We start from the raw sequence: 15,873 nt of genomic DNA, 5'->3' as shown, positions 1-15,873 counted from the left end.
GGCTGTATGAGTTATTAAAAGGTATCGGCGTTTATCAGATCCTTATGATTGTGTGTGGAATTAATAAATAACAAAGTTTCATTAATCTAAAGTGCACAGAGATAGTGATAACTGCAATAAGTTCTAGCACATGATTATGGTTGTTGTTCAGTAACGTTAGTCTAAAATATTCACCCTGCATCCTGAGACCTCGCAGAATTGTTATTTACTGTGTAGCTGATATACTTAGAAAGTAAACTTTTCGTATTCTACATTTATGAATTGATTATCCTATTTAGGCAATACATAAAGCATTATTATTATTATTATGTTATTGCTATATTGTTTTCATATCCCTCAGTTATTGGCGGATATTTCGAAACCCAGGCCTAGTAAATTGTTCTTCATTCCAAATTATAATTAGAATATAAATTTACCATCAGTATTCCTTCTGTAAAGAAAATTGTGCCCCTGTCGTAGAAAAAAAACTTGGGTAAAGGTTTGTATATTACGTACTAATGAAATTTAGACATAATTTTGTAAGCTGTTCTTTTCGTATTATACCAATTACAAATAAATATTTTGTAGAAAATGTGTCACCTGGAAGCGTTTCACCTTATCTGGCAGTTTTTCCACCAAGAGAGTTAATTCACTGTGTCTTATGTGTAAGAAGCACGTCTCTGGTCTAGTTTCCGATATTAAATATGTGACAGTAATCAGAAAAAGGGCAACACCTTGTAAAGCTTGTGTGGACAATCATAGTCTGCCAAGAGTTGTATGACATGCATACGGAGTCAAATGTTTCTATTATTTTTTATGGCTATATGTATATATTATGCATGTAATATCAATTAATTTTTTTTGTCTATCATTCGTTGTTATATTGATAACGTATACGTCTTCGGTGTGGAAGATGCGACGGAAGCTCATTTCATTCAGGTCTAATTAACTGATTCATACTAGCTTTGCTATCTTCAATAACTTACAGTATAATTACAAATCGCTGAGCAAAGCAAAGTTTATTTATAAAATAATAAATGTGTTATTCTTTTATAAATAAACGTTGCTTTGCTCAGCAATTTGTAATATTAGTGCAAGGTATTCAGGTCTAATATTAAGCATTATGGTGCATATCATATATCATCGATGCTAAACGAACGTTATAAATCATTTCAGTTAATCACTTTCCTTTTTAATACTTAGTATGTAAATAAAGAATGATAAAAAATAAATAATAACGTAATACAAGTTCAGGAACTTAATAAGTCAGAAATCTGTGTATTTTTCTTCTTGAACAAGTTTTGCACTTGTTTTACTCTTGAACATAATATTCCTTAATATTACTTAATTTAAACATATAGAGGAATCCATGTGAGACAAATTCTAGTAGTTTATTATTAAATACTCAGACAAAAGAGAGTATAATATAAACGAATTTTAATACTAATTAGAGTAGTTTATGATTCAGTACTTAGACCGAAGAGGACATAATATAAAACGAACTTTAACACTGGTGATGGGTCTTGAGTAAAGAAGAAGACAGTAATAACTGAGAATGCTATTACTATACTCTCATGAAAGAAACCTTGAATAATATTGTTATTCTTATGTCAACTGATTAACACAAGATTTACTTGAATACCTTATTTCTAGCTTTTCAGTAGTGCACTGAGAAAAAATGTATGTAGGGTACTTAAAATTGTATGTAACATTTCTGGCGTGCGTGTGTAAAGACGGGTAAGTCAGGAAAATCACTAATTAAAAAAAATGAATTTGCAATTTTGAAAAATCGCAGTAAATCCTTAAATGAAGCCTTAGTACTTTTATTTTGTTTTGTTGTTATTTTGATACAAGGATAACAATTTTACACGTACATCTCGGCAACTTGAAACCTATTTCGACATTTACAAAGAAAATTAAGAAACCTACTGCAATTGAATCTTGAACTTATTCGATTTTGCACGAAAAGTAATGTAACTTATCTTACTTTACACAAAATTTGAGGTACGGTTCACGGAATGCAATCTATGCTTCTTTTGTTTCTATCGCTTTACTTAAGTATATTTCGATTATATGAAGGATATAACTGTAGGTCTTTCAACATTCAAAATAGTACTTAAGCAAAAAAAAAAGAAAAAAAAAAGAAAAAGAAAGAAAAAATAAAAAATAAAAAAGAAATAAAAGAACTTTATAAAACTTAACAGACTGAATTCTACACAATCAGTTTTATTATGGATGTATCTTTTAAAATATAAATTGTCGATCTGTATGTCGCTATGAATTTGTTTATATTTTGACATCTGTAAAGTACGTTCGTAAATGATTTGCTCTAATTAAGTTATTACTCTATATATCATTATTCCTTGCAAAATTCGGAAGTTTTTTGTAATTTAACATAAACTTAAAAAAATAATCCACTAAAACTTTAACGTCACTGAACACACGAATACTACGAACGAGCACTATACTTTAGGAGGAAGCTGCATATCATATTTAAGACATATCACGATAATAGTACAATGGCATTTGTAGATTCCAACTTTCCTAATATTCCAAATTAGTTACACTGATTATTTTGTTTTCTGTACAACTGTAGCTTTTGCAAAAGTAGACTTTTTTTGTAACAATTAGCACAAAAACTTGGAGATATAATGTACAACTGTAAAACATATAATTCACTATTGTAAGTGTGTAATATGTGTAAACAAACTTTAATATAAATGAAAAAAGGGTTAAATGAATTCACAATGTTCGGTTAAAAAAAAAAAAAAAAAAAACATTTCAGGGCTCAACAAAATATCACCACATTGTCACCAAACTGACTTATTTAATACGTTTCGTCAGATTTTTTCGAGTATTTTGACTCTCGTAGGTTGGTACGAAGAGAATATGTTTTATATTCTCTCTGCTTCTGTTGTCTGTTTCACCGAATGTTTCCATAAAACATGATTTACAACTTCACTAAAGTTTTCCATTTATACTTAAAATTTTGCTTTACAGTGGTCTGTCTAAATAGGTGCTTATCAGGATCATTTGTATTTATTCTTGTATTAGCCTTATCCTGAATATCGACCAAACTGAAAATATATAGAAACTTCCTATATTACGAAAATCTTTGTGTTGTACTACTCTGTATTCGTATTTTATTCTTTCACTACCATTCTTTCCTTGCGGTAACGTAGTTTTTTCTTCACTACTTTTTCTGATTTTGTTGTGTATTTTCTTCCTGTGTTTCGGGCTTCTTTTCCTTGTTGCAGTACTTTTCTTGTATCACCATTGTTTCATCTCTTTTCTATCCCTTCATGAACTAAGTCGTTCCTTTCTTCCTCTAAACTAATATTTTGAATTTGACTAAAGAGACCTTGACCGCACATAACATCTTGATTAGAAGTGCTGGGTAGATGATCATGTCATTACACATAAATTTTAGATCTTGCCTTATAGCGCATTTCTTTATATCTAATCATAAGGGTACTACAATCTTCTGTTTCATTGTTAACGAAGTTTAATCTTCTTTCGTTTTTTGTTCCATCGTTTGCTTTCTCTCGTTACCTTTCTTTCATCCACGTTTTCATCTAAATCTAAAAGTGTTTCTTAATAGTCGTCTTGGTTACAAAGAAGATCTTTATCGCTGTCAAAAGAACATTCAATTATCTGTCTTAAGATATCTGAGTATCAAAAGAATCTTTTATGGCATTTTATAGCTAACGTGATAATCATCTTACTTGTGGAAAGTATTTCTAACAATTGCTGATGAGTATGTTACAAATTTCAGGTACACAACGAAATAAGTCAGTTTTCCGACCGTAGTCTAATTACTGATTAAATAATGTTTCGAATGAAGGATTTCTATTGTATTTGCGGTGGATGTATTAGTAACTTAAAGCTAGAATTTCCTTTTCAGTGTAGTGTTTCAAAAAATAGCTTTAAAAAGGAAAAGAAAAAAATATAAAGAAACATACATTTTGTTTGAGCTTTGCTTTTATTTTTTAGTCTAAAGAAAACTACATGATGCTATTGTTGTATTATTACTATTATTGGCTTGTAATACGAATGTATCTCTTGCACCACCTCTAAATGTAATAGTATACTTTTATATACACACTATTAAAACACAGTTTTGCAATGACAGAAGGAATAATATCAAGTTTCATACAGTATATCAATCCAACTTAACACTCATAATACCAGTAAATCAGGTGTAAAAGCAGGCAAGTCATTCAATATTGACCTACCCTACTACGCACATAAAGTAACAACAGTGCAAAGTCAGACAAGTCACGTTTCTCTGACTTAACCGTCTTTACACAAGCAAAACATTTACTTTGAAAATTTGTCTGCATATGCACAGTTCCATATTTCGCTTAGATATGAAGTTATGTTTTAACCGACTAGATATAAAGATGCAGAGTTTATTTTTACAAAGACCTTGTTAAAATCTCAATTTCTCATTTTTCGGACATAACCGACTTTACACACGCACGCCAAATTTGTAAATCCTATCGGTTTTGGACTTAGCGTTCAGCAAACGTATAACTGAAAACGCAAGTTTTATAATATTTTCTATATAAGTATTCCTTCTGTGCGTACTTTCCGTATGAAACAATATAGGCGGTCAGGATCTCACATACAAATGGACGTACATAACATATAGCTGGCAAAGGTAACATACATATATGTATGAAATATAAGGAAGACTTAGATATGAGACATCCTGCAACGGCATGATGTAACACCTAAGGGCAGTGCCTATGCAGCATACGGATATCGTATGCTCCGTACTGATTTCTGTAGTAAGCAAGATGATTCCATTTATTTGCACACTATGCCGCTGTTCGGAGAATGGATTTTTCTCAGTGTATAACAAAAGCTATACTATATAGCAGAAAGAATTGTACTGATCAAAATACTCACTATAGGCAAAATGGGAGAGTTTGAGCTTCACATCAAAGAATTATATTTACATTAATCGCCGTGATATTGAAAATGTACTCAGTAACAATACATTAACCACATGAGAGATCTAGGTTTGTTAGTTGGCTTGCACCTTTTGTGCAAGTGGTTCAATTCCCGGTTGTATAGGCTTTCTAATAGTGTAATTACAGCATCTACATGGGTCCTGTTTAATAGAGCATATAAATCCAGCAACATTCCTCTTTAAAACATTGTCATGCATCTTTCCGTGCATATGACATTAAAACTACTTTGTAATTTGATGGTTTCTATAAAAATGATTGTTATTAGATCTAATTTTCTGCATTAGAAATTAATTCTAAAATGCCATTCATATGGCCATCTAACAGTCACCAGATGTCTTCTAGATTAGGCGAAATTCCAGTTTTGACCTGAGATTTGAGTCAAAGAGAGTTTAAACACAGTTTCAGTGGTTACAGTTCAATTTTCAAGAAACACATCAACTTCTAATGAGAACATGAAAGCAAACTTAAGTTCCATTTACTTAAGTTTCCATTCCGTTTTCAATGGATAATTTCCTAATTAAAGCAATCTTAAATCCTTATTCAAGAAAGTTAGATATTCAAGCATTTATTAATTCACTCCAGATTCGGATATCCTTGTTTCAATTTGATATTCTTTCCTTTTGTCGTTTCTTTCTTTCAAGTTTAGTCGTTATTTCAGTTTGCCTGGATCCTTACATTGTCTTCTCTTCCTTTTGTAATTGTTCAATATATTTCATATTTGAACATGTCTAATTTATGCGGTGAATTCTACCATCTAAAATGTTTCGGATATATAAATATACTCTTTCTGTGGTGCACAATTTCACATTTTTAATAAATGTTAAATTTTGAACATATTTGAAGTCAGGGATGTAAGAGAAGGAGTAAATTTATAATTTAAAATGGAGACAATCTTTTCATGAGTGACGCTGGTTTCAATTTGTTTCAGCACTACCAGGCTATTATCTTATAATGTCTACGGAACGTCTCATACGTCGACTTAATTTTCTTAAATCAATCACGACATACTGACTAGTGTTAATATGTATTGTATCGTATTGATGTTTAATTGTTTATTTTGATTCAATGTCTGATTAAGAGAAATTAGATATGATGAAGTTTCTAATTTAACATTCATCGGTTATGCACTAATGCTGAGAAAGATTGTAATGATGTTAATGAATAAAAATATGGACCGAAAAATCTTGGAAGAACCGGTAGAAAGCAGACTGAAACTTCAAAACACGGTGTATCTCCACCAGAAAGCCCGCCTGGCGCAAGTTGGGATCCAGCCAGGACTCCACGCACTAGAGATGAACGCTCTTTCATTGAGCAGCCATGGTCGCTTGTTTAAGAGAAAGTAAATACTTAAATTAGTTTAAATGATTTAAATTGTAGATGTTTGTAAAACGCTATTACCTAACCAATCACTATATAACACAGAAAATTGTTAAACAAATTCCAATAAATGAAATTACTAATACTTTTTCTGGCATCGTTACTATATCACATATTTTAATTCAGTATAAAGTACAACACATTAAGGGAATAAAATCGTAATTCGACCAGCCTTAAGTAAAAATAGTAAAAGCCACAACTTTTCTACAAACAAAAAGAATTAAAATTGGCACTAAAGAATTAGATAATTAAGATGAGATATGTATAAGAAGAATTTAAAGCTAATAAATTCGTAAGACAAAGTCGTGTGGAAATAACGATCAAATAAGGGAATATGAATCTATGCACAAAGAATCGAATTTTCCGTCTTTGTTAAATTAGTAAATGTCGTTCAATGTATAGTATATTAAATTTGCATGGAACGAAAATAGACCTCCGAAGGGTAGGTGAGAACGAGAAATTATGACGCTGTATATCTTAGTTACGTAGTGTTTTACTTCAAAGTGATTACTTAGTGGAGAGATGAAATGAAAATAAATCTAAAACGTCATGCTTCGGCCACTCACCATAAGAAATTACATGTTTGCAACGATCATGCAGCACTTCAATAAACATTGTCAAATCACTTAATAAATAAGAACTTTTAGCTGGTGTTGAGGAAGTCCCTGCAACTACACTTTGACACGAACTACGTTCTATTTCTTGTATGATGATATCTTAAGAAACTCATCTTCTTGGTACGAGAGTTTGTAGATTCCAATAAAATCTTCAAACTTTTAAAGCGGAAGGCACGTTGATGTCTATACGTCTCTAAAGATTCTGTGGATTCATTGAATAGATTTCTTTACGTTAGGTAATTAATGCGTAGGCATTATTGGCAACTAAGGTGGCACAAATGTTTAAATCTTAATCCAAAATATAGTTCTCTTCCATTTTGAAGCGGATTTAATCATACCTCGTCAGTATATCCATATTGCTACGATATCAATATTGCTACCAAAACAAGCTAATTAATTCAAATGTATATGTGAAAGCCTTTCCAAGACTAATACTTCACCACAATACGCTGGTTGAAACTATGTTGCAGATAATTTCATTAATCATCTAGACAACCTGGTTCATCAAAAGTCAGCTCTGGTCCAAGTTGACATTACTTGAACAAAGTTAAACATGGTATCATTCAGGCTTCAATATAACGCCATAAGTAAAATCATCGACATACAACGTGAAATCGCAGAATTGTTTGCTGTCATCACGTTTATAAATTAAGTATAGTATATATTTCACACTTTAAACATTTCAAGTTGATAAAGGCGGCAATAATCGTTAAAAATCTATTCTGCAGCAGCACGTGAAATAGGTTCTGTTTGCGATAGTTTATGTCATCAAAACATTATCAATTCGCAATGATACTTTTCTCCTCAGTATAGTGAAAAGTTTCCCACACAAACTAGTGTTATTAACATTCTAGTTGCTATGCCGAAAAGAGAGCTTTTGACAATTGATCAATATACAAGTATAAACAGAATCAAATATATTACACCAATCCCACGTAAATCGTTTCTAGAGATTTTGGCGATGTTGTAGAGAATTGAAAGAAGAAAAATCGATTTCTAATACCTCATGTAACAGAAAGATTATCAGTAATTATGACCGTGGATTACTTTGCCAGATCTGTTATCATAATGGTGAAAATTGTTTATCAAAAATTAAAATATGGGTCATAGGAACAAAATAAATGGCCTAAGAACAAACATAAATGGGTTTTCTTGATTATGTTACAAATATAAAACACATGTGATGTTCCTATGTGAAAGAGGTCATTAATTATGGGTTTAGTTAAGCTTCAGGTAAATAAATTCGATATATACACTTTGTTTCCAAATAAAAATATAATACAATGACACTGTATCAAACATAGTGGTTTTAGCACTAAGAAGAAAATAGAGAATTTAGAAATTACATGAAATGAAATAAAATAGCACTTTCTGATTACACCAAGTTCCTTTAGGGATCTTTTCTTACTTGCATCTCTACTGGCATTATCATCTGCAGAAGCACTGTCACTGTTGATGTGAGTTTGCAGTTGGAACAACGTCGTAACTTTGGGGTTTCTCAAAGTTCTAGAGCTTTCTCCCAACATCATTATTTGACAACTCTCATCGACCATCATCTTGTATTTATCATCGTCTTTTTTGGCTTTAATTGAATTACCGTAGAACGTTAAACTAAAAGATACACTTCATTTTTTTTATTTCAGGGCTATTTGCATGATTTGTGTTTGAGTTACATAATAATTATAATAATAACGCTGAAATGGTAACAAGAATTTAACTTTTCATTACTGAAAGAAACATTTAATTTTCATGTTCTATTCATTCCTTACAGAGAAGGAAATGATTATTATGTGTGAACTTCTTTCATTGTATTTCTCATTATTTACTTTCCAGACTATTATGTAGGTTAAATTTTATTTATAGTTAACTGAAATAACCGTTTTTTGAACGGACTGAATAGATTTATTCAAATCGTTTCAACACCACCTCGCTTTGGATAAGCCTCATAATAAAAGTGAGATGATAAAAATCATAATATCATTCCTTTCCACTCTTCACTCTTCACTGGTGTCTTAACTTGGAACTGACAGATATCGTGTCACTCTTCACATCAGAGCCCGAAAACAGTGGATTAGCTTCAGTCTATTTTGATTATTTTTACTATGATCACTAAATTTGTCACATAAAATTTGATCCTTTGCCTCCACTATTGATATACATTTAAACTAATTCATTATTGTTAAATTTTTGGGAGGCCTACGGTGTATAATCATGTTAAGTATAGTTTTAATTGGTTCAATGTAATTGCGTGATTAATTTTTTGGCATAAATTATGACCCCAGCTAAACCCTTAGGATATGCATCTTAATCTTTTAATATGATATCATTATCTAGAGTTCTAAGTTGTACCAACTATTATTTTAATTGGTCCAGTAGTTATTGTGTGATACTACGAGACAGAACCTCATCTGATCTTTTGTACTCATATAATAGATTTAGTTTCGCATTTTGCTAAAAGTGAAACATCAGGATGTCTGAATTATGCGTCCTTAGTTTATTTTCATCTTAGAATGTGTTACCTCCGGAAGTTATGTGTCTTACTTGAATAATATTCATCTTAACAATTAATCAATCTAGCGGGGATTCCCCAGATTTGAAGAAAATAGTGATTGCTTTACATTAACGTTACGTTCGTAGCTGAAACGCCTTGTATCTTTCTAATTTGATTCTTTATGCGTGTAAATAGCACACTCAGTTTTCTGTGAACTTTCGTTGTGGAAAGACAAAGTTTTGCGGGGAAAAACCTTCACCGAGTATGCTTGCGTTCCTATTTTTTGATAATCACACTATGCTTATGTTACTCATATCTGTGATAAGAACGGAGTATGAAGAAGAGCAGAAGTACGGGTTTTAGAACTGTTTAAATCAATAAGAGAAAACGCAGTTGAAGGTGAAGATAGCTGAACAACCAAAACTATCGTTTCGTATGTCAGATGCTGAGGGTGTTGCGGATTCCGTATGTTGTAGGCTTGGGGTTAGGTTATTACAATATTCTTTGGGTTAAGACATTACAACATTCTTTCGTTAAAATGACTGGATAGAGTTGTTTTTGTACAAACACTTATTGTTAATTTTGGGGTCGTGCGTAGAACTGGCAGTTTTTCGGTTTTGCTTAAAAAAAAAGCTGCCTGTCACATTTAGTTATGTACTTTACAACTTCAAAACACAGCCGGAACCTACAATGCAATCAGAGATTTTTTTACATCTCTTCTCCTAGCCTGCTTCGAGATCCCAATGCATTCCGTTTTCGCAAGTTACAATTCTAGTCAAATTGCTACAAGATGAAAATCATGCGTCATGTGCTCATTTGCATTTTACTAGATTCTGATATGTCAATTTTAGGAGCATCATTAGATTGCTCATATCATTTCACATTTAATAAATACCCTATTTAGGTTTAATATACACGCTATGAAAACTCTTATCTCCAGAATATATTTCCATTTACGAGTTCTTAATTTCATTTCCCGTGGATACTATATAAAAATAACCAAGTGATAAATATTAAATTTAAAAATTTAGATTTACTCCTGGAGTTTTTGAAAGTTTCAAATAATACTGTAAGATTATAACTGTGCTTGCATGTTCAGAAAGTAACACAGAATTTTAATTGTTAAAGTAACACGTCTTAATTTTAATTTAATATCCTGTCTTACGTATGTTATAGATTGAAAAGTTATACATATAGTTTGACACTTCATATATTTGTTCTGTTGTTATTTGTAGAACATTGACAGTAGAGGGTAATATTTTTAGTACCTGAAAGTGCATTATGCCGTCAACGTTTAATTTTTGATTAATTATCTATTCACAACAATAACAACATCATGGTTTCGTTAGTACTTATATAGCACGGTCTCTTTCTAATATCAACAAAAGAATGCCACAAATCTGTTACACAATCACGATTATAAATGTATATTAATGCAAATTATATTATCTAATAAATCGTAATGAGTCCAGAAATTAATATAGTTAACATCCTACATATAAGCATTGTATTTTTTGCTCTGTGATTTTTGTCGCCTGTGCACATTTAAGGTTAAGGTAAAATCACTTCCTGTTCAATAAAATGCTATTATACGTATTAGTTTTATAATTCACTTCATTATAGGACTCATATTGGAGGCTTCAACTGTTATTTGCAACATAGTTATTAGATGTGTGGGTGTATTTTATTTTTGGAACATATTTTATGTTGTAATATATGTATTCTAAGATTAAACGAGTGGGATAATGTGACTTCGAACATTTAGCATTGTATTTTGATATTGAATAATAATTTATGCGTTAACAAATCGAAACCTATTTCTTTTATATTATTACAAACAATTCATTCGAAAACATTCAAGTAACATGATATAGCTGACGAATATCGTATTTGTGTTATTGCGTATTACATTTGTGTGTATGTGGAATATTTACTGTTACCCCAAGTACGACGTGAAAATGAACATTAGAAGGGTAGTTTGTGATATAACAACATAAATTATTCCAAGGAAAAATCTGAAATAATTTGAAAATGTAGATAATCTTTCGTTTGCAAATATATTCATTAACGAATGTAAACAATAAAGAGTGAATACTAAATACACAAAGGATAATTACAATAATAATAATAATATCCATACACAATACATCACATATTAATATAAATCATTCAGCTTATAATTGACTACTATATAAGGTGTTTCAAACAACACCGACGTTTGGGAGGTGATTCCTGACACCAAGGTAAGACAAAAAGTATAGACCAACATGGGTGCACAAATGTTTTCTTTCGGAGTTATAGTCTAATGAAAACATGAAAAAATGAACTTTACAGGTAGATAGCTCCAAAAATATGGGACATACCGTAATCGGGTCAAGACTTCACTTAGGAACACTCTATTCAAGAGTCGATGTTTCAAAATCTTATGGTACTCACGCAATAATTTTTACAGAAGGAGTTTGGCTACAGGCGTATAATTTGATATACTGACCAACTACCTCTCTAAAAATTGTTGCGGAAGTATTTTAGAATTCTGAAACATGGATATTTGGATAGAGCACATACTAGTTTCTACGTGAAGTTTTGAGCCGAGTACGGTAGGTCCCATATTTGTGGAGCTATGGACCTCTAATGTTATTTTTTTTCCTGTTTTCGGCAGCCTATAACTCCGAAAGGAAGAATTTGTGCACTTAGGTTGGTCTATACTTCCTGCCTTATCTTAGTGTGAGGAATCACCTTCCAAATATTGTCGGTGTTGTTTTGAAACATCATGTATAACTCAATTATCCAACTATAAAGAGAAGCTTTTTCCAACTAAATTGTTATGAACCAGATATGATGTTACTAGATATGATATGTGTGAATAACTTGTGATCACTTCATCTAATAACTCGTAGATAACCAAAATAGTATTGACACTAAGATCAAATAATTGACAACATTACACTATTACAACTTCCATCAATTCGTTTAATATTATGAATCTGCAGTAGAATTCAAAAATATACAAATTCAATACTGAAACCGAAAGCCGTACATTTATATCTTTTGTTTACAATAGTGCGATGAAGTCACAGATAGAACCTATTCCTCAGGTGCTGAATCCATATAACTAATAGCTTCTCGCTGTCTGTTAGAATTAAAGACTTAATAGAAAAACATCCAAAGTCCAAGTCTTTCGTATTTTTATTTTTTATTTCGTCGGGATCTAAGTTTCAAGAGATTCCCTTGTATAATGTTACAGCCTAATTCCAACTCATAAACTTATTTTTAATACAAAATAATGTCAAATAAATAGAATTTTCCATTACATCAACGTGATTTACCCGAATGCATGAACTTCCGAAATCCTCAACTTAATACCATCCCAAGTCAAAGGACAGGGAAGTATTTACGAAATGAATGCATTCAGAACTACATTGATGCAATGGAAAATTTTATTGACTCTGAAGAAGAAAAACATTCTGCCCTAATACTTTACTTGACCTTAGTCGCAAACTACAAGAAACCAAAATTAAATTCTCAGACATTTAAAAGCGATGTTATTTAATTTTTTTGCCCGCCTTTTGAATTGAGTGCGGTAATACCTTTTAGCAGTTTGATTTCCGTAAATGTTTGTATCTAATATCATAAGAGTAATAGCAATCACTTAACAACATTATAACACATACAGTTACGTCATTTCAAAATTTGCATGAGAGTAATAAACGCTCCAATATAATTAGAGCTTGACATTCTTTATTGGCAGGACATTAAACCGAGCTAAAATATAACCAATTATTCATACCATGAACCTGTAATAGGTACTTAACAACAAAGTGAAAAAAAAGAAATTTACTACATGAATTGGAAAGTATTCTAAATTAATACCACAAATAAAAATTGATTAGTCCACAGACGTATCTACATATTTTGTAAGTTGATACTAATGTTGCATATGATACAACTATTTCTAGTATAATGTTGCATATGATACAACTAGTTTGAACTTGCGATCGAGGATGTATCCCTTTTCGTGTTATGTTCTTTTAGGATAAGGTATCCAACGGCTATAGTCTCGACTCGAAGTCAGAGTTACACTTGGATAGGTTCCCTAGTAAAATACGTAAAATTATTGAATGCCGCTAAAGCGTCCTAAATAATTATAAGTGGCTCTAACAGTTCATGTGGAACGAATGTAATTGAGCTCTCAACTTTAAATAATGAACCATATCGAATAGGTCTTTGGCATCAAAGAAAAATTCTTCTTTCCTATCAATATGTTAGCTTCTGTGTATGTTCGAAGGGGGATGGGTGTTAGTAAGTAAGTCAGCCCCTTTCAACAACTGCATGTACGAAGGTAAATGCCTGAACATGAACAGAAAATTGTTTATAATTGGTCACTCAAATTTAATTTTGTAGCGGCTATGTAACAAAGAACAGGAAAAAATTAAAAGATAAATATTGTTTTATTATTTTTTCTATATCTCGCTTTTATCCTAGTATTGGTACAAAAATTGATTTTAAATAATTTACGCAAATCCGTTTTTTATTTATTTCATATTTATTTTCATTTTTATATTATTTAAGTATGTTTATTATTTTTTTGCTAAACTTTTACAATATTAACCACAATTGCATTGTATTGGTGGTTAAAAAGGTTTAATTTTTTTAAGTTGAAATTGTATTTTCTGGAAAATTAATTAACGATAATGCATCTATTGTAGTCTCAATATTCAATATTATAATGCCAATGAAGATCATAATATCATGATACTAAAGCGCTTATATTTGAGTTCATACTCGAGCAGTGTTAATGAATATTGCGGTCACAACAGGAGATGAAATATAAATGTACTGATCAAGTAACGAGAAAAACTCATAGATTATTAGGAATTTCTTATTATAATAAATACTTTTTATGCCACATATAATATTTTATGACATATTTTTATGTCACACTTATTACCGCATACATCGAATGGAAAATATGTATATTATTAAAGAATCGTTTAACAAATTGTTATAAAAGAGGAATGAATCTAGTGAAGATATGCATATTTGAAAATAAGAAAAATAGAAAGATCGCATATTAACATAAATTCAGATTAAAGACTGCAAACGTTCACAACTGAAAACGATAAGCAGCAATAATCAAAAAGCTTATTACAAATCATAAATTACTTATGAGAGTCGTTGGTAAAATACTGTGATAAAAGACGGGGGTAAGTTTCATGTCATCTATTGCAGTGTGTATTACTAAAACTGATCGTTGTAATAAGCCTGTAGATGGAAGCAATACAACTACCACTACTGGTTGTAAGTAGATAGTTGGGTTAAATAGTTGTTGAGTCTAATACTGGTATGTCAATCGTGTATGTGAAGTGGCTTAGAGGACAATGCATATTTTTCTGAGTGAAAGCTATTATCAAGTTGAGATACAACCAGTACATGTTCACACAAACGTTGGTCCAACCGCGCTTAAGTTCGTTAGTGGCATTGACGAGAAGAGTGTATAGTAATATTTAGCTCAAAGGTAATACATGTGGAACTATATTGTGATTAAAAAAACATACATTTTGATTATATATTGAGTTACACTTGTGTGCTACGTGTGAAAACAGCATATAAATCAAAATGAAGAAATTGAAGTCGGTAAAACAGTGCTGAATTAGAAATAACGTTCCCTTACAACAAAGGTGGCGATTCCAACTTAAACAATGATGCAGTGGTTATGTTTACAAAAAAGACAAAAGAACTCCCTGAACAGTGTAATAAATTATGGGAAGATTTGGCAGTGGTGTGCGATGATCAGGAATTTGAAACATTTGATGAAGAAATCGCACAATGCAAGATATTGAGGAACACTGTCAAACAGTGCTACTTGCAAGAGCATAGTCATTGCGCAATGAAAGTATTGAAAGTAAAGAAACAAATTAACAACATACCAGTGGCGTCTTTGACATACTTTTTCGGTAGTTCACAGTCGTTAGAATATTCTCTTCTAGAATATACACACACACACACACACACACATATATATATATATATATATATATATACATATATATATATATATATATATATATATATATATATATATATATATATATATATATATATATAATAAGAAGTACCCATTCATAAGCAAATGCTTCATTTTATCCGTAAATGAAATCAATTCTGATGTTCTTCTGGGCAATCAACTTCTCAATAACTCTTCTAAAGTTTAGATTATTTTTCAGTGTTTTGTCTGTTGATGCTATAGCTAATGCACTGAAACATTTTTGATCTATGGTACTACTTCAAATGCTTTTGTATTCTTTAATATGGTAAAACCAACTTTCAGTTTCGGAAGTCAACGTCGGATTATTTACTATGTTTTTCACGAATTTTGTTGTATGTCATTCTCTTTCTACAGATTCATCACAAACTTTACGACAATGTACTA

The sequence above is a fragment of the Thermobia domestica genome, chromosome 3 (assembly GCF_964235325.1).
Source record: "Thermobia domestica chromosome 3, izTheDome1.hap1.1, whole genome shotgun sequence".
Taxonomy (NCBI): Eukaryota; Metazoa; Arthropoda; class Insecta; order Zygentoma; family Lepismatidae; genus Thermobia; species Thermobia domestica.
The sequence above is the reverse complement of the archived record's forward strand: the minus strand, read 5'-3'. Positions refer to the sequence as shown.